This window comes from Leopardus geoffroyi, chromosome X, assembly GCF_018350155.1.
Source record: "Leopardus geoffroyi isolate Oge1 chromosome X, O.geoffroyi_Oge1_pat1.0, whole genome shotgun sequence".
Classification (NCBI taxonomy): Eukaryota; Metazoa; Chordata; class Mammalia; order Carnivora; family Felidae; genus Leopardus; species Leopardus geoffroyi.
Genome location: NC_059343.1, coordinates 115,995,227 through 116,014,765, shown reverse-complemented (window position 1 = coordinate 116,014,765; position 19,539 = coordinate 115,995,227).

Below are 19,539 nucleotides of genomic sequence, written 5' to 3'. Positions count from 1 at the left end.
TAAATAAAAACGACAAATCTGACAGAAAAATACACACCTACATACATACAAGTTCTAGTACCACTGTCTTATTGGGGTGGCCATTTCCTAATGGATGTGAATATGGGAGCAGTATGTTGTACAGCCGACACTAATACAATGCTGTATGTCAATGACTCTTCAATTTAAAGGAAAATGTTGAATTCAACAAAATCAGGTCACAGTAACCAAAAGAAAATACCTAAAAATAAATAAGTAAGAAACGCTGTGGCAGCTACAGACTTGATTTCCTACTGGCATGACCCTTTTTTAAAAGACAAACTCCGGGGGGCGCCTGGGTGGCTCAGTCGGTTAAGCGGCCGACCTCGGCTCAGGTCATGATCTCGCACTCTGTGAGTTCGAGCCCCGCGTCGGGCTCTGTGCTGACAGCCCAGAGCCTGGAGCCTGTTTCAGATTCTGTGTCTCCCTCTCTCTGACCCTCCCCCGTTCATGCTCTGTCTCTCTCTGTCTCAAAAATAAATAAACGCTAAAAAAAAAAAAAAATTTTTTTAAAAAGACAAACTCCGGGGGCCCCTGGGAGGCTCGGTTGGTTAAGCTCTTGATTTCCGCTCAGGTCATGATCTCACAGTTCCTGAGTTCGAGCCCCACGTCAGGCTCTCTCTCAGCCTCAAAATAAACGTTAAAAAAAAAAAAGTGATAGGCTCCTCTGACAGAGCCATAAGGTGTCCCTGCGTGCATGTATTTTGAAAGTCATCTTTTAGATACATGGGAAGGGGAATGGATAAGAATATAAAATGAAATAAGATGGCCATGTAATGATAATTGTTGAATCTGAACACTACTTATGTGGGCGTTCTTTATACCACTTGCTCTATCCACTTTGGTATATGTTTGAACTGTTTTTCGTAGTAAATAGTTTAACATTTTAATAGTAACTTTAACTTGTATTTGTAAATTTAGAAGACTAGGCTTTTCTAACCCACAAAAATCCTAACTCTTTACAGTTTTTCTTTCAAAAAAATTTTTTTAACCATTATTTTGAGAGAGAGAGAGAGAGAGAGAGCACATGTGTGCACAAGCTGGGGGTGGGGGGGCAGGGCAGAGAGAGAGAGAGAGAGAGAGAGAGGGAGAGAATCTCAAGCTGACTCTGCGATGTCAGCCCAAAGCCCGACTTGGGGCAGGCCCCCACAAACCATGAGATCATGACCTGAGCCCAAATCAAAAGTCGGACCCTCAACCAACTCAGCCACCCAGGCACCCAGAGCATGATACTCTTCATCTTGGGGTTGTGAGTTTGAGCCCCACATCAGGCATAGAGATTATTTTTAAAAATATATATGCCCCCGATACCATTGTCTTACCAAAAAATTAACAATAATTCCTTAATGACAATTGTCTAGACAGTATTCAAATTGCCTCATCTATCTCCTCATTTTTTTTTTTTTTATGGCTGCTTTTGTTCAGATCATGTTCATCAGCATTTGCCAGCATCTAAGATTAAAATTAAAATTGTACTGGCTAATTTGGCTTCATACTGTACAACGATTTTAGAGTTAATCTGAGCTGTTAGTAGACTAGAAAACAGTAAAAGTTGAAATTGTATGGCTTTCAGTTTAAAGTCAACCAACGCCTTACTGGGCAAAACCAATCTAAGCTCTATTCCCTGTCTCATTTTGAAGACTAGAGATTTGTAATACTTTAAAAGCTCTGAATATGAATATCTAATTCAAATGACTCACTGCCAGTGACAACCAATGATAATGACACCTGAAGAACAAGTTATCTGCGTGACTATCCATGTTCCTTTCTCAACCACACTTCATTATGGAGTAGGAATCTGGAGAATATTTGAAGCTCATTCGATATATAATATCCTAATGCATTAATGGGGGCTTCACGCAGAAAGCCAGTATAGAATAAGTGAGAAAAATATGGACCACGAGGGGCGCCTGGGTGGCTCCGTCGGTTGAGCACCTGACTTCGGCTCAGGTCATGATCTCGCGGTCCGTGGGTTCGAGCCCCGCGTCGGGCTCTGTGCCGACAGCTCGGAGCCCGGAGCCCGTTTCGGATTCTGTGTCTCCTTCTCTCTCTGACCCTTCCCCGTTCATGCTCTGTCTCTCTCTGTCTCAAAAATAAATAAACGTTTAAAAAAAAAAAAATATATATATATATATATATGGACCATGAGTCAGAGAAGAACTTTAGCCAAAAAATAAAAAATAAAAAAATTTACCAGTGGAAACTTGCCCAAGCTAATAATTAAAATAATGAAGTCCTGGGGTGCTGGGTGGCTCAGTCAGTTAAGTGTCAGACTCTTGGTCAGATCATGGTCTCAAGGTTTGTGAGATTGAGCCACCCATTGGGCTCTGTGCTGACAGCACGGAGCCTGCTTGGGGTTCTCTCCCTCCTTCTCTCTGCCGCTCCCCCCCCCCTCTCTCTCTCTCTCTCTCAAAATAAATAAAAAACATTTAAAAAATCTTTAAAAAATAAAAGAACTAAGTCCTATCAGTACAATAGATAGTCTTTAGTACTTCTTGGAAATGTCCTGATTTAAGTAAGAGAGTCCCAAATTTCTATTTCCTGCCTTTCCTGCAGCCTTGCCTCATCTCTCCTGGCACCTTACTCCTTCCTTCTCTCTCACTCTTTTTCCTTCTCCTCTGTTCAGCAAGTCAGGAGCACATGCTCGGTGGGCTCGCGGCTCCCTTGCATTTCCGTTCTCCAGAAGGCACCGTGGAGCCAGTTTCAAGCACGGCCCCTCGCTCTCAGACCATCCCCGTTCTCTTTCTGTTGAATCCGCCTTCCTTACACTCATCTCCAAACCTCCTACCCCACTCCTGGCTATGGGACTGAAATGAATCATATTTTGCTCCTTCTGTTTAGTAAAGCTCTTTCTAAAAACCCATCACTGGGGCGCCTGGGTGGCTCAGTAGGTTAAGCAGCTGACTCCTGGTTTAGGCTCCGGGCGTGGGTCTCACGGTTCCTGAGTTCGAGTCCCGCCTGCAGAGCCCGCCTTGGGATTCTCTCTCTGTCCCTCTCTCTCTGCCCCTCCCCTACTCTGTCTCTCTCTCACACATAAATAAATACAAACTTTTAAAAACTTAAAAAGAAGCAAAACCCATCAGTTAAAAAAAAGGTGTGAAAAGGTCAGATTTCCAACATTTCTCACATATATTTTCTACATGGAACTATACCATCATGGAGCTGAAAGGATGCTTAGAGATCCTCTCTTCTACCCTCCTGTGGGGAGGGGGAGCTGGGAAGAGCTGAAGAAATGCTCCTTCAGCAAAAGACCACTTTTTACCAGAGGTGGGAGGCCAGCTGAGCGGGGCTGGGGGTCACAGATCTTTTAAGCGTCCACAAAGAAGTGACACACACGGTGGGGGGGAGGGGGGTGTTTATGGTGGTGTTAAGCAGGGACTTAGTAAAAGTCTTCAGCTTGATCGATTCCCCAAATCCTACAGTCCCTGCCATCCTGTGTGCAATCCCTAAAAATTAAAAGCAGCAAAAGAAGGGAAATAGAAGTCAGAAAAAGCTACGTTGGAGGTTTGGCCAAGTCTCTTCTTAATGGTAACTCATATACAACCCTCAATTATCCCGGGGCTGCTGCGACCTTAGAAAACAAGGGTTAAGCCTGATTCATTAGTTTTGCAATCATTTATACCATGCATGGAAAGGGCCATTTTTGAAATAAGCAAGGGCTAATTATAACTTACGTCTAAGAACTTTCAGATAGCTCTCCTTGTTTAGAATTATCCCATGTGCCCGAATCAAAATAACACACTGCAAAGACGGCTGCAGGAGAAAAAATAAACTGCCATAAATGCTATATAGTAAGTATTTTACTTAAAAAATAAAATAAAGACACAATATAGCCACTTTTCTCTGAATAGTAGAAATTTGCTGATAATGAAAAAAATTCATGTATATCCTCCATCATCAAGCCCTTCCCTTAGTCACCTACTTTCCCAGTAACATACACTATCTTTTAAAAGTTTGTTTTATTTACTTTGAGAGAGAGGGCACGCACAAATACGAGTTGGAGAGGGGCCGAGAGAGAGAGATTCCCAAGTCGGCTCCAGGCTGCCAGCACAGAGCCAGACACGGGGCTCGATCCCACAAACCATGAGATCATGACCAGAGCCAAAATCAAGAGTCAGATGCTTAAAAGATTTTTTTAATGTTTATTTATTTTTGAGAGACAGAGACAGAGACAGAGTGAGAGCAGGGGAGGGGCAGAGAGGGAGGGAGACACAGAATCTGAAGCAGGTTCCAGGCTCTGAGCTATCAGCACAGAGCCCGAGGTGGGGCTCGAACCAAAGAACCGTGAGATCATGGCCTGAGGTGAAGTCGGAAGCTTAACTGACTGAGCCACCCAGGTGCCCCAAGAGTGAGATGCTTAATAGACTGCCACCCAGGTGCCCCCCTAGTTTTCAATATCTTATTGAAATGACCAAAGACGGGTAACTGCAAAGAGTTAAAGAAGAAACGAAGGCCTATGATAACGAATGGCTGGAAAGTCCTGGAAATATTAAGAGTGGATTGTATCTATCATATCTAGACTTTCTCTGCCATTTTGCAAAATAAGAAAATCCAGGGACGCCTGGCTGGCTCAGCCAGTAGAGCATGCGACTTTTGATCTCAGGGTTGTGAGTTCGAGCCCCACGTTGGATATGGAGATTATGTTAAAAAAAAATTTTAACTCTTAAAAAATAGATAAGTAAAATAAGAAAATCAACGTCAAATTCCTTGATTGCTTGGCTACAAACTGGAACACAAGAATGCGACTGAGCTTCTCACCTTTCATTTCTACATGGTAGTCTAGAGAAGTAGAAAGGCAGTCACGGCAAAGTTAAAGAAAATTCTAATGTACTACAAAACCAGTGGTAGATATTATAGATTATCCGCAATTAGGGCAGTCAGCTTCTGAAAGCGACACTTGTTGGCAACAGGAATATATCTCTGTCGTGAACAAGTCTCTTTAATAGACCTTAGTTTCGTTGAAGCAACAGCACTGACAGAGTGACGTTGCTGGAAATAAAGCTTTGTGTGCTGATCTCTCGAGGTTACTATAGGACATAATGAGAACACATTACATACCCACTAAAAATATTGAAGTGACGGGGGGGTAAGCTGTTTCAGGACCCATATGACAATTGCCAGAGTGGTAGACAGTCAGCAAACCAGTCTGGACTACCATTCTCTAATTCAACCCACTTTTCTTGTTTCATTTCCTGTTACCATGCACTAAACTCTACATGTCTAAAATAGAGTTTTAGGTTACTCTAGAGCTTTAAGCCGCTTTTACGTTGTAGCCAATTTTCCAAAGAACATCTCCCCTATTCATTGCGTAGGTACTTGAGGCCGAACGGGATGGAAAAAGCGTTTTTGTGTGACCATGGCATCCCAGGGGTCCCGCATATACGCCACACGTTGTTAGTTTCCTTTTCTTTTTTTCCTTGGTGTTTATGAAAACATTTTTTTTTTTGATGTTTTTCTTTATTTTTGAGAGAGAGCATGTACATGCGTGGAAGCGGGGGAGGGGCAGGCAGAGGGGCACAGAAGATCTGAAGCAGGCTCTGCTCTGACAGCAGGGAGCCCGACGGGGCGGTGGGGGGGCCCAAACTCATGAACTGAACCGTGAGATCATGACCTGAGCCGAGAGATCATGACCTGAGCTGAAACCAAGAGTCGGATGCTTAACCGACCGAGCCACCCAGGCGCCCCCTTAGTTTCCTTTTCTAAAACTCACGTTTTGTTGTATCCCTCCGTTGTACGACCGCAGGTAATATGGATCAAGTTTTATTCAGACATGTAAGGCCTCAGCCGGTCTACCACACAAACATCCACAGTGAAACATTCTGTAAGAAGTACTCAGATAAGAGGAGAAACAAATCCAGGAGATGTTGCAAGAGATACGCAGTTTATGAATGATGGGATACCTTCCTTTACAGGTTGAATCGTGCCTCTCCACCAAATCTATATGGCGAGCCCCCAGTACCTCGGAATGTGGCTTTATTTGGAAATCAGGTCATTGCAGGTATAATTAAAGATGAGGTCACAGCATAGTAGAGTGGGCCCCTAGTCCAATATTACTTGTATTATTAAAAAATGGGGAAAGTTGGGGGCGCCTGGGTGGCGCAGTCGGTTGGGCGTCCGACTTCAGCCAGGTCGCGATCTCGCGGTCCGGGAGTTCGAGCCCCGCGTCAGGCTCTGGGCTGATGGCTCAGAGCCTGGAGCCTGTTTCTGATTCTGTGTCTCCCTCTCTCTCTGCCCCTCCCCCGTTCATGCTCTGTCTCTCTCTGTCCCAAAGATGAATGAACGTTGAAAAAAAAAAATTAAAAAAAAAAAAAATGGGGAAAGTTGGACCCAGATGTACAAACAGAGAGAATGCCATGTGAAGTTTGGAGTCAGGCCCCTATAAGCCAAGAAACTACCAGAAGCTGGGAGAGAGGACCGGACAAGATCCTTCCCTAGCGCCTTCAGGGGGTGGGGCATGACCTTACTGATACCTTGATTCTCGGACATGTAGCCTCCAGAGCTGTAAGATAATAAATATCCGTTGTTTCAGCCACCCAGTTTGTGGTACTTTGCTATGGCAGCCTAGGAAACTAATATACTTGGTGAAGATTGCTACTGCCTAAAGAATAGTCAAGATCAAATAATAGACCACTATGAGGGGGTGCTAGGGAAGGAGGGTCTTTTACACCCCATCATTTGCGCTGACTCCTTCCTCCCCAGGAAAAGGAGTGGCTGATCTGACTGTAAAGAGTTTCACACGCATTAGGTCACTCATACCTAGTAGATAAGGTCACTCCCTTGAAGGGTGACCCGTCTTTGCCACGCTATCTGCATAACCTGTGACGGGGTATGTGACACAAGTAGACACTCTCTCCATACATGAATAGGCAGGCTGATCCCAAGATTACAATTCCAGTGGAAAGTTGGGGGCTCTGTTTTGAAGTGGAAAGGGTAACAGTGGCATCTACAATCGATCTCGAAAGAACACTCTGTTGGGTTACTGGGTCTTGGCCAGCCACTGATAAATAAATCAGTCCTCTGTAGTCAGTACGTTGTTTTCGATTTGGATACTGAAGAGGAATGAGTAGGGCTGAAAACCCTAAACAAATCCTCCCCAAGAGCCACAAGCCCTGGTCAATACCACTTCAACTTCTTTTAAGAAACTCTTACAGGAGGGGCGCCTGGGTAGGTCAGGTAAGCGTCCCACTCTGGATTTCAGCTCAGGTCATGATCTTGAGGCTCATGACATCAAGCCCCTCGTCGGGCTCCGTGCTGACAGCACGGAACCTTGGGATTCTATCTCTCCCTCTCTCTCTCTCTCTGCCCCAACTTTGCTCATGTTCTCTCCCTCTCAAAATAAATAAATAAACTTAAGAAAAAAAAGAAACTCTTACAGGAAAGTTATTTTTTGAAATTGTGACATTTGTTATATATTCGTGGTGCTCCGAACACTGTTGAGTGAGGTACACTAACATAACATCAGTCAGACTCTATCTCCAAACAGCTTCTATTCTGTGAATGAGATAGCCCCGCCCCCCCAAAAAAAACTATACAAAGTCAGCCTGAAAGAAAATAGCAAGCCTTCAAAAATAGAGCCAATAATAGTGAAACATGCAATATTCTAAACTTGCACTACTCCTGTGGCTACACTGAATCTCTAATCGAGATATTTTAGTGTAGGATTTTTACCCACACTGTAAGGGTAACAGCTATTGACTTACTAGAAAAAAATATCACTGGACCAGCTCAAGGGGTGACTCCAAAGGAAGACTCAGGGGGGACAGGATCACCAGAAGTAGCAAATAAAAATATACGATGCCCAGTCAAGTGGAATTTCATATAAACAATGAACAATTTTTTTCGGATGCATCTGTCAAAGAATATTCATAATTTATGGGAAATTCAAATTTAATTGGGCATCCTCTATTGCATCTGGCAATTCTACTCAAGGAGGATAAAGAGAAGAACATACGTGAGCAGAGTAGATAATCTGTTAGCCAGCCTCTTCAGGTTTAACCTGGCGTATTCATAGCTCTGAGAGGGACAGCCCTTCCTACGGTGTGATTCTACTCCCCTGGGCCATCAGATTTTGTTTCTTGAGAATTTCCAATAAGAGACACAGAGACTCTAGTGAGAGAACTATCTGGATGCTTGAATTAAATAACATGTAGAGTAGGGCTGGGAAGGCATGTTAGGTGGAAAGTAGATGACAGTCAAAAGAGAGACACAAGCATAGAACAGAGACACTATGTGGTCACTGAGGGAAAAAGCAAGCAACCTGTTTCTGCCAATTCTAGTCTTAATTACACTATTGCCTGGCTGTGCTTCACAGCCCAAACATTTGTGATATTGTCTGTTGTATTTTTTTTTTTGACTGATAAAGTTTTATTATGAATGCAAGACTGTTTTCTGAACGTGGTAATTTCGATTTTCCTTTAGTTTCTTTTTTTTTAATTTTTTTTAAACTTTTTAAAAATTCACACCCTAATTAGTTAGCAAATAGTGCAACAATGATTTCAGGAGTAGATTCCTTCGTGCCCCTTCCCCATTTAGCCCACCCCCCCTCCCACCACCCCTCCAGGAACCCTCAGTTTGTCCTCCATATTTGTGAGTCTCTTCTGTGTTGTCCCCCTCCCTGTTTTTATATTCTTTTTGCTTCCCTTCCCTTCTGTTCATCTGTTTTGTCTCTTAAAGTCCTCCTATGAGTGAAGTCATATGATTTTAGTCTTTCTCTGACGGACTAACTTCGCTTAGCATAATACCCTCCAGTTCCATCCACGTCGTTGCAAATGGCAAGATTTCATTCTTTTTCATTGCCGACTAATACTCCATTGTATATATATATACCACACCTTCTTTATCCATTCATCCATCGATGGACATTTGGGCTCTTTCCATACTTTGGCTATTGTGGACAGTGCTGCTATAAACATGCGGGTGCATGTGTCCCTTCGAAAGAGCACACCTGTATCCCGTGGATAAATGCCTAGTAGGGCACTTGCTGGGTCGTAGGGTAGTTCTATTTGTAGTTTTTTGAGGAACCTCCATACTGTTTTCCAGAGAGGCTGCACCAGCTTGCATGCCCAATTGTCTGTTGTATTCTTATAATAAGTTCCCCTTCCTTATACTGGTTTGAATGAGTAGCGACTCCTTGTCACCACTGATCCTCGACGAAGATGTGGTGAGAACGCTTAAGGTTAGAACCAGAATGGCAAATGACTTCCATCTCGGGTGATCGCCGAGCTATTCACATAACTGTGTAGAGGGCTGGATTGCAAAAGATTATGGGATTGCTTCCAAATTCAGTGACAAAGAGTGCCAAGATTGACTAGCACCGTCTGCTATGAACTTGGAAGTGGGGAGTGGCAACATATGTGCCATAGATTTGCCATCCCTGCGATTGAGGAAGAAATGGAAATAAGCATGCGTCTTCCTTTAAAATATGCCAAAGGTCATGGTGTAACTACATTCAGGAAATATAAGGCGCACAGAAAAACTCAAAATATATGTAATTCTATCACCCATAATCACAGCAGTTTGTTGAACTTTTGACTGTTTCTATCTGTTCTTTATAGTTACACAATCCTTAATTTCTTTCTATGGAAGGTCACCAACAGAAATGAATATAAATCATTTATTTCCCCGGCAGGCTTCGTTTGAACTATGTTGATATTTAAACAGTTCATGGAAAAGTATGTCAAGGCTATAAATAAGTTCTCTGTACATTCGACATCATGAATATTGTTTATGATCTGGGCCAAGAACAAAAGCCGATTAGGGAAACTACCATATATTCCCGAGACAGCTTTGGTTTAAACCAAAGAAGATACTGATTTTTCCAAGTAAATAATAATAATTGATAATAAAAACAAATATTAATATGATAGAGTGGGCAGTTAGATACGAGCAGAGAACAAATGCTTTCTGACTGATAAAAAGGGAGGAAACCGGGGCGCCTGGGAGGCTCAGTCGGTTAAGCGTCCGACTTCAGCTCAGGTCACGATCTCTGCAGTTTGTGAGTTCGAGCCCCATGTGGGGCTCTGTGCTGACAGCTCAGAGCCTGGAGCTTGCTTTGGATTCTGTGTCTCCCTCTCTCTGGCCCTTCCCCCACTCACATTCTGTCTCTCTCTCTCTCTCTCAAAAATAAAACTTTTTAAAAAGGTGGGGGAGAGGAAACCAATTTCCAAACAGCAGGGAAAGACCTCCGGGACAGGAATGTGTTGTTCTCTATAACCACCACCCTACAGTAACCTACAGAGCTTCATTATAATACATTGACATTGAAGTTTTGACACCCCTCTCTCCTCACCGCTCCCACACCCCCCATGGCTGCCATGACAGTTCGGACAAGGACCATACAGGGCCACAAACTCCCCCTCCCCAACCAGTAGGCTGAGTCCTTTAGATGATTGGAAGCAACCTCAGTCAGAGACCACTCTAGTTATGACCCACAACCTACGCAAACATAAAAAGAAAAGACTTCCCTGACCGCCTCCCCACCTTCCCCTGCAGTCGCCGCCCCTGGGCCTGCTCACTCTCCTATCTCAAAAGTGAACTTGCCCTTTCACTGCTGTCAAACTCTTGCTTACTGGAGAGTTTGGCTCTGAATTCCTCCTTGGCGCAACTCAAGAACTGAGGTCAGCGTGGAAGCAGAAAAGGGACTCATGGACAAATATAGCACTTTACAGACTGCCAAAAAGTGAAGTAATCTCATATCGCTCTGTCAAATACAAAATTGCTGATGTCGGGGACTCTGTACGTATTACAAATGCACCATCCAAGGAAGCACCATCCCTAAATTGGAGTGAAACAGGGCAGCTATCAAGAGTCCTGTACTTTACGGGAGACCAAACTTGTGGTAGACTGAGCCCAAAGAGAGGAGCAGCCCAAAGGAGATCATGATCTAGTGAGTGCCTAAAAAGAAAAACCGTTGCCTGACAAAATATACACCGACATTTGGTCCATTGGCCTACCAACCCTTTTGCAGTGTTTCTATTCCTCGAACCGAATTTCACTGGATAATCATGTTGGGACGGGGAGGGGAGTGCATCTGATGGCACCTCACGGTGCTTAGATCGGGCTGAAACTTCCTACGGAAGCCCGAGGGTCGGAAACTATGCCTGCCCCGTGGGAGGGTAAAGCAGTCATTAATGATAGGAGATCTGCCAATAGTCGTGAAATGACAGTTACCAGAGAAATAGACTGATTATTAATTACGACTTTATAGCCGAGCAGGAGTTGAGACATTACCAATCACAGTCTAAGAAGTGTTCTGTAGGGGAGGAGCTAATTAACTTCTTGTGAAGAATGACGAGACCATTGTTTATTTGAAGTCCACATTCTATCTGGTTGCCTGGTGATTCCGGATCCTCTTTATGTGTGTCCACACATAGGGAAGGAAGCAGCTTTATCTGAATGTTAATGAAATGTACAGCGTAAGTACTTAATTTATTTGGTAGGTTTAGTCTTTTTTTTTTTTTTTTTTAATCGTTGGGTATTCTCCGTTCAACCCGGGACCGATTAGGAAGATTCTCATAAACCACAGGTATGGTAGTGTGGTACAAGGAGAGTGGAGGAAGAATGAGGTACTGAATATCCAAAGGCAGGTCGATTGGGGCGGAGAGAACACTTAGCTCTCCCCGCAGCTATAAAGCAGAGGGTACTGTGCAGAGTAGCTGGCGGTCACAAGGTGTGATCTGAAAGGCAGAGAGTGAGTGAGACCTCATTGCACGCCCAAATAGCTTATCTATTGGTAATGAAATCCCATCACCATAGACTCATTGCTTTGGTTCAGCATTGCTCACTTCCTGTGGTTGTTTATAAACACCTAAATACTTTGAAAAGTCTCCAAATTCTTAGATTGAAGAGGTTTATCTCATTCCTCTAGTCATCTTCTGCAATCCTCCCTTCTGACTAGGGGAATGAGATAAACCTCTTCAATCTAACAATTTGGCAGGGGCTCGGCAAAGGCAGTGGGGAAATGAGGGGCAGGGGAGTTTGAGAAGGTCTGGGAGACACCTGTCGGGATGTCTGTCTTGCTCACCTCCATTGCTTTCCTATTTTGCCAGGAGCCCTCCTTTTGAGAGCAATCTCCTGATTTGCAGTTAGTTTTCTGGGGGAGACTAAAATGCCTGACTAGGTGAGGATAAAGTTCTCCTGCCCATGAAGTCTGGTGTGCTGAGAACTAATTCCATCCTCTTATGGAAGGTGTGTGTGTAAGTGGGAAGGACTTGTGGGACAGAGCTGTAACCCGACTAATGTAAATTTGCTCCTTGGTGAGTCACAGACAGAAACTACACCAGGTAGAGTGGCAACACAAGGGAAACTTCATTTGCAGCAAATGAGGAGATCACAGGGAATAACTTCCACAGCCGTGACTCCCTGAGCAAGGGTGAATGGGTTCCTTTTATTTAGTGCTAGGATGAATTTTTTTTAATGTTTATTTATTTTTGAGAGAGAGACAGTGTGAGCAGGGGAGGGGCAAAGAGAGAGGGAGACACAGAATCCGAAGCAGGCTCCAGGCTCCGAGCTGTCAGCACACAGCCTGACACGGGGCTCGAACCCATGAGCTATGAGATCATGACCCAAGCCAAACCCAAGAGTCAGACGCTGAGCCGACTGAGCCACCCAGATGCCCCCTAGGATGAATATTTAGAGCGGGAGCCTTGTCATTGGAGGTAGAGGCAGGCATAAGGTTGCGCATGCGCCTGAAGGAAGCATGCTTATACATACATCGTATGTTATGCAAATGGAGCTTCCGCTCCTCCTTGCGCAGAGATTTTTAGTAGAATAACGACGTCAAGATAACCGCCAGTCACTCCATGGTCCATCTGTGCAGGTGCGAGTTGGGGCTTAAGTTCAAACTGGTCTGAGTGTTCTGAGTTGGCCGGGAACTCTTTGGGCAGTTGCTATTGCTTGAGGGGTAGTTTTGGTTTCCATCACAGGATGCTATGCCCTTCAGGCCTGCTGTTAAGAGGTAAGCTGGAAGGGCGCCTGGGTGGCTCCGTCGGTTAAGCGTCCGACTTCAGCTCAGGTCATGATCTCGCACTTTGTGGGTTCAAGCCCCGCATCGGGCTCTGTGCTGACAGCTCAGGCCTGGAGCCTGCTCGGATTCTGTCTTCCTCTCTCTCTGCCCCTCCCCTGCTTGTGCTCTGTCTCTGTCTCTGTCTCTCTCTCTCTCTCTCTCTCTCAAAAATAAATAAATAAATATTAAAAAACTTTAAAAAAAAAGAGATAAGCTGGAAAGAAGAGCTGAAGGAAAAATACGGAACGAAGGTCAGTGGGTATAAGAAGGTGAACAGTAGGGGTCAGGTCTTGGGGTCTGGCTGGTGACAGAGTCTGAGCAGGCCCTGAAGGCATATGTTGGTCTCATGCACAGGTGGCCCAGTCTCCCACGGCACCTCCTCCTGCCACACTGCTGCCCCTTCCTCAATCCACACCTGTGGCCTCGTGGTTGGTCACCTACGACCAAATGACTTAAGATAAAAAAGAAATACATGAGCGTGGTTTACACATAACTGGGCCTAGTTAAGACCTGGCACCATGGGAAAGTTGCTGACTGCAGCACTATAACCCCACCAGGGGAGACCCCGAAAAGATACTAGGCAAGGGGACAGGGCTTTGAGTAGCACATCTGATTGTCTGGCATGTCTAGGAGGAATGACCTGAAGTGCAGGTCTACTCTGGGTCACAGGCAGTGACCAATGGCTTAGCCAGGGACTTAGAACAAGTTTCAAACAGCAGTCCAAATATCGCCCCTTGGAAACCTGAAATTTTATCTGCTTAAAAATGGCATGTAAAATTCGTTAAGTCAGAAGTAATTTCATAAATTATCTAGTCCCCTCGTCTTCCCATGGAGAAAATAAGGTCCAGAGAATGTATGTGATGGGTCCAAGGGGGAACTTTAGATAACAGTCAAGAACGGACGTCTCCTGGGTCCCGGTTTTGGGCTCTCCCCATAACGGCACAGAGATGATCATTCCTTTGTCAGTATTTCTCGAGCTTCCACGACGTGTCATGTTCTTCCCTGGGCAATAGGGATGCAGATAAATAAGGCCTGGTCCTGCCCTCAAGAAGCTCTGGTGTCCGTTAGGCGTTTCGTGCGTGTTGGCTTATCATGATTACATCCTGGGACAAGAATTAAGTGAAACCAAAATGGCAAATACTTTTCCAAGCGGGACAGACGAAATACTTGCCGAAGAGTGCCAAGTGAAACTTAAAATGCTAGAAAGTGAGCCAGTGAGAACTATATGACTTAAAACAGACGCCAACAGAGATATTAATTAATTCAAGGTTGGATTTGATTGCTAAGGGGAGTTTGCATCACTGTTCCTGCTGGGAAGAGAGCCATTTTGAATGGATTTTGATGGCATCCTGCCTAAGTCTTAGTACCTAAATGTTAGCCTGGGTGAGATAAAATGTGAATTCATTGGTCAGGAAGACTGAAGGATGGGGCAATCTGCAATAATTTTCAACAGTAGAAAGCCCTGAAATACGACTGTCGGGCCCCCCAAAGCCTTGTTAATCTTCAGATCTGAACTTCAAATTCTATTCTTTGATTCCGTCGGAAGTTCCATCTCCTTTCCCAACTGACCTTTGTCACAAAAACGAAGCCCCGCTCAAAAATGGACTGCTCACTTCCATGCATCGTCTTCCCCGAAAACCATTCGATTCGCTCTCTCCCCTCTCAGCTTTCTTTCCTGCCTTAGAGGAAAAAGGGCCCCTCCTTACCCCTCAAAACCTGAGCCTCCTGTTCTCCAGCTCATCCCTTCTTCCCTGGTTTCACACCCGGCTTCCTCAATTATCTTCCCTTTCTGAAAGTTTTGCTCCTCCTTTCCACGGAATCCTGCCCTCTCTGCTTTTACACACGTATAGGTCTCCTCTAGTTTGGAAAAAAAAAAAGTTGCTGATCCCCATGGCCCTCCTAGCTATCATACAATCTCTGTTTCTTCTTCCACCATCAAGCTTCGAGAATGAACGGTTTCCACCTATAAACTACAATCTGGCTTCCAGCCCAGCTACCATTGAAAGCGCACTCGGAAATCTCATGCAGGATCTCTGAAGCGTTAAACGAAACAGCTTTTCTTAGTTCTGATTTCCCTCGACCAGGGATAGATTTTTGAGGTTTAGAGCATCTCGTATCAAGCTCTAATACCACATTCTCCATGCATACTGGACATTTTTGAGCCTTCTATTGTTATTTCAACGCAGCTAACACTGAATTCCCAATTTCCTCCACTGAAGTTCCCACAAATGATTTTCCTATGTATGACTGCTGGCAAGCTCTCCAAGACAGGGATCGCATCGCTCACATTCATTACTATAGCTGCGTCACGCTGCTCAGATGTAGTCAATTGTTAAAATGAATAAACATCGCTCTCCCACTCACAGAGCCTTAATTCCTTAGAGTCATTTTGAATTCACCTCTCTCCTTTGTCCCATAAATTAAATCAGCGATCAAATGTCAATTATACCTTCACAATATGGTGGCTAAGGGTATGGATTTGCAGGGGCGCCTGGGTGGCTCAATCTATTAAGCGTCCAACTCTTGGCTCAGGTCATGATCTCACCGTTCGTGGGTTTGAGCCCCAAGTGAAGCCCCGCGTCGTGCTCCGTGCTGACAGTGCAGAGCCTGCTTGGGATCCTCTCTCTCTGCCCTTCCCCGACTCATACTTTCTCCCTCTCTCTCACAAAAACAAATAAACAAACTTCTTTTTTTTTTTTAAGTTTATTTTTGAGAGAGCACAAGCTGGGGAGGGGCAGAGAGAGGGGGAATCCAAAGCAGGTGCTCGAACTCAGGAACCGTGAGCTCATGACCTGAGCCAAAGTCGAATGTTTAACCGACTGAGCCACCTAGGCACCCCTGGAAAAATACTTTTTTTTTTTTTCAACGTTTATTTATTTTTGGGACAGAGAGAGACAGAGCATGAACGGTGGAGGGACAGAGAGAGAGAGGGAGACACAGAATCGGAAACAGGCTCCAGGCTCTGAGCCATCAGCCCAGAGCCCGACGCGGGGCTCGAACTCACGGACCGCGAGATCGTGACCTGGCTGAAGTCGGATGCTTAACCGACTGCGCCACCCAGGCGCCCCAAAAACTTTTTTTTAAAAAGGGGGGATGGATGTGCAATCTCGCAGATCTCTTTGACTCTGCTATTTTCTAGCTGTGACTTTGGGCAAGTTCCCTAACTTCTCAGTTCCTTCACCTATAAAATGAGGATAACAGTGGTACCATATGGGGTTAGTGAGAATAAATGAGATAATGTATATATAAAGCGCTTAACACAGCAAGCGCTCAATAAACGATAGCTATTAAAATTATCTTTCACTGTTTCCCAGTGTGAACCCACACTCCCCTAAGGAGGTCTACTTACTACTTCATATCTTTGCTCTTTCTCTTGGCTGGAATGCTCTCCTTCCTTTCTACCTATTCAAAATGCTTTTTACTTTTTTTATTAAATTAATTTTTATGTTTTGAAAGGGATGCATATTCATAAAGTTAAATAGATTAATAAGACTTGTAAAGAAAAAAAGCAGACCCCTACTCCATTTCTCCCAACTTCTAACCTATACTACTAAAGCAACCACTTCTAATGATTTTAGCTGTTTCTTCTAGTATTTACTTCCTTATTTCTTTTTTTTTTTAATTTTTTTTAATGTTTATTTTTGAGACAGAGAGAGACAGAGCGTGAATGGGGGAAGGGCAGAGAGAGAGGGAGACACAGAATCCGAAGCAGGCTCCAGGCTCTGAGCCATCAGCACAGAGCCCGATGCAGGGCTCGAACCCACAAGCTGTGAGATCATGACCTGGGCCGAAGTCGGACGCTCAACCGACTGAGCCACCCGGGGGCCCCTTTACTTCCTTATTTCTATATGAAGTACTCACGTTTCTTGATCTTTCAATGTTTAGATAGTACTTATTTCATCCTCATTATGGAAGATACAGATTTAGACCTCTTACAAGACCGTCCTTTCCAATTTGTTTTCCCTTTGTCCTACAACTGGTTGCTTTCTAGGCGTGCCACACAGCTGTCTACCGTCTACCTCAAGCTTTCTTTCATTATCACATGGGGGATTCCCTTCACCTCTCTTTTATGTTTATCCCATTTTCTGGGTCTCAAGTCTTCCTCCTTCTTGGTTTACTTTCTCATATGAAGGAATGTACATTCTAGTGCCTTCCTGAGAAGAGACGTTTACATTTTATATCATCTACTACTCCTCAACCTGGATCCATTGCTCCTGTAGGCAGGTCCGCTTACAATTTACTGGAATATTTTTACCTCCACATCTTTGCCATTTATCTTGGTTAGAATGTTCTCTTACTTCTTGTCTGCATGTCCAAATGCTATTTGTAGTTTCAAACTTTTTTTTTTTTTTTTTTTTTTTAATTTTAGAGTGAGAGCACATGAGCGGGGGAGAGGGGCAGAGAGAGAGAGACAGACAGAGACAGAGAGAGACAGAGAGAGACAGAGAGAGACAGAGAGAGAGAGGATCCCAAGCAGGTTCCATGCTTAGTGCAGAGCCCAATCCCACGACCCTGGGATCATGACCTGAGCTTAAATCAAGAGTGGGATGCTCAACTGACTGAGCCACCTAGGAGCCCCTCAAACTTATTTTTATTTTTATGAAAATAACGCATGCTCATAGTTTAAAAGTTTTAAGACTTATACAGAGAAAATAGAGACGTCCCTTATCCCATTCTTTTCCATTCTCAATCTATGCCCCTAGAGCCAAGTACTTTTCATTATTTTAGCTATTTCTTCTGATATTTACCTCCTTATTTCTAAATAGTATAGTATAACTACACTGATATATTTTGATATAATGACTTCTTATTATGGAAGATAGAGATTTACTGTTCTTATGCCATATCCTCTTCTCTGTCTCTAACCTCTTCTCTGTCTATCCTCACAGTATAGTTTGGGAGGATACAGAATTCTGAATTAGAGATCATTTTCTCAGAACCTTGAAGGCCAAACTGTATCTCAGTGAATTCACTGTGGTTCCTAGAGACTGCCTCTTCTCTTCCACTATAGTAAAATACTCCATCCTGGGGCGCCTGGGTGGCTCAGTTGGTTAAGCGTCTGACTTTGGCTGAGGTGGTGATCTCACAGTTTGGGGGTTCCAGCCCCGCGTCGGGCTCTGTGCTGACTGTTCAGAGCCTAGAGCCTGCTTTGGATTCTGTGTCTCCCTCTCTCTCTGCCCCTTCCCTGCTGATGCTGTCTCTCTCTCTCTCTCTCAAAAACAAATACACATTAAAAAAAAAAAAAACTTTTTAAAAATACCCCATCCTTTTTTACAGTCAGTTCTAGCTTGTATGCCTTTGGTATCATGATTACAAGAATACACTTACTTCCCCATTTTGAAAAACAAAACAATATGAGATCATCCACAATCCCTTTGGACGTCTGCTGTTCTCCACGATTACTAACCTCATTTGTCAGTGCCCTCGATGTAATTAATAAGGGCTATTTGGCACATTAAAACAGGGAGCTCTGATTTTATCTGACAAAGTGACATTTAAGTTGAGATCTGAAAGATAAATAGCAAAGTTCATGAAAGCATCCCAGTGGAGATGATCGTGTGTGCAAAAGCTGTCCGGGGAACAGAAGCTTTGGGAACTCCAGGGATGAAAGGTGGCCAGTGAGGTGGACTTTGGTGACTGAGAGGGAGAGCAGGCCCCCCTTTATGCTAGGGCAGAAGGCAGGGGTCAGAAAATTCGGAGCCTTGTAGGTGATGTTAAGGCAAGATTGGGGACTTACGCTAAGAGTGATGAGAAGCTACTGAAAAGTCATTAAGTAGGGGAGTGATTTGATCTGCCTTCCGAAGATTTCTGGGGCTGCAGTGTGCAGAATGAATTGGAGAGAGCCAACAATTAGGACGATATGGATAAAATCTACCTTAAATAAATGTTAAGGCCAGACTTGGAAGGGAGGAATTTCCAGTGGGCCAAAGGTAGCCTTATGAAGTGTGTTTGAAAGCTCAGCAGAGACAGGTTAAATTTCTTCAACTTGCTGATGGCGGTGATTTAGATGCTGATATAACAGCTTCTCTTTCTCTCTCTCTCTCTCTTTTTTTTTTTTTTTTTTTTCATTTTTAAGCATTAGATGGAAAAAGTGTCTCCTTCTCACCATTCCCTTCCTGCTGGATCCATGAATTGCTGACCAACTGATCCCAGGAGCACTGTGCTCCCTTCGTCCCCAAAGGTGGAAGGCCTCCTGTGCCCTACTGGCTGTCCTGCCCAGTTGCCATGGTGAGATTTCTGAGGGCTTGAGGTAAAAGGTGGGAAAGAATAGGGGAAGCGAGAGAGAAGGGCTTCTGGAGGGGCTTGCGTAGAACGGGGCAGCAGAACTGAAATGGTGGAGGGAGACCCCTTCCCCTTTTTCTGACCGTAAGCACTCTGTGTCGTCAAGATGGTAATAAGGACAGAAGACTGCTTCCTCAGAATTCCTGCCAGGGGACCGGGGCTTCTTCCGCAGTCAGCTGATACACCACAAGGGTTGGTGTTCTAGACCACGGGTTCTGACAGTTTTGGCAGGAGGA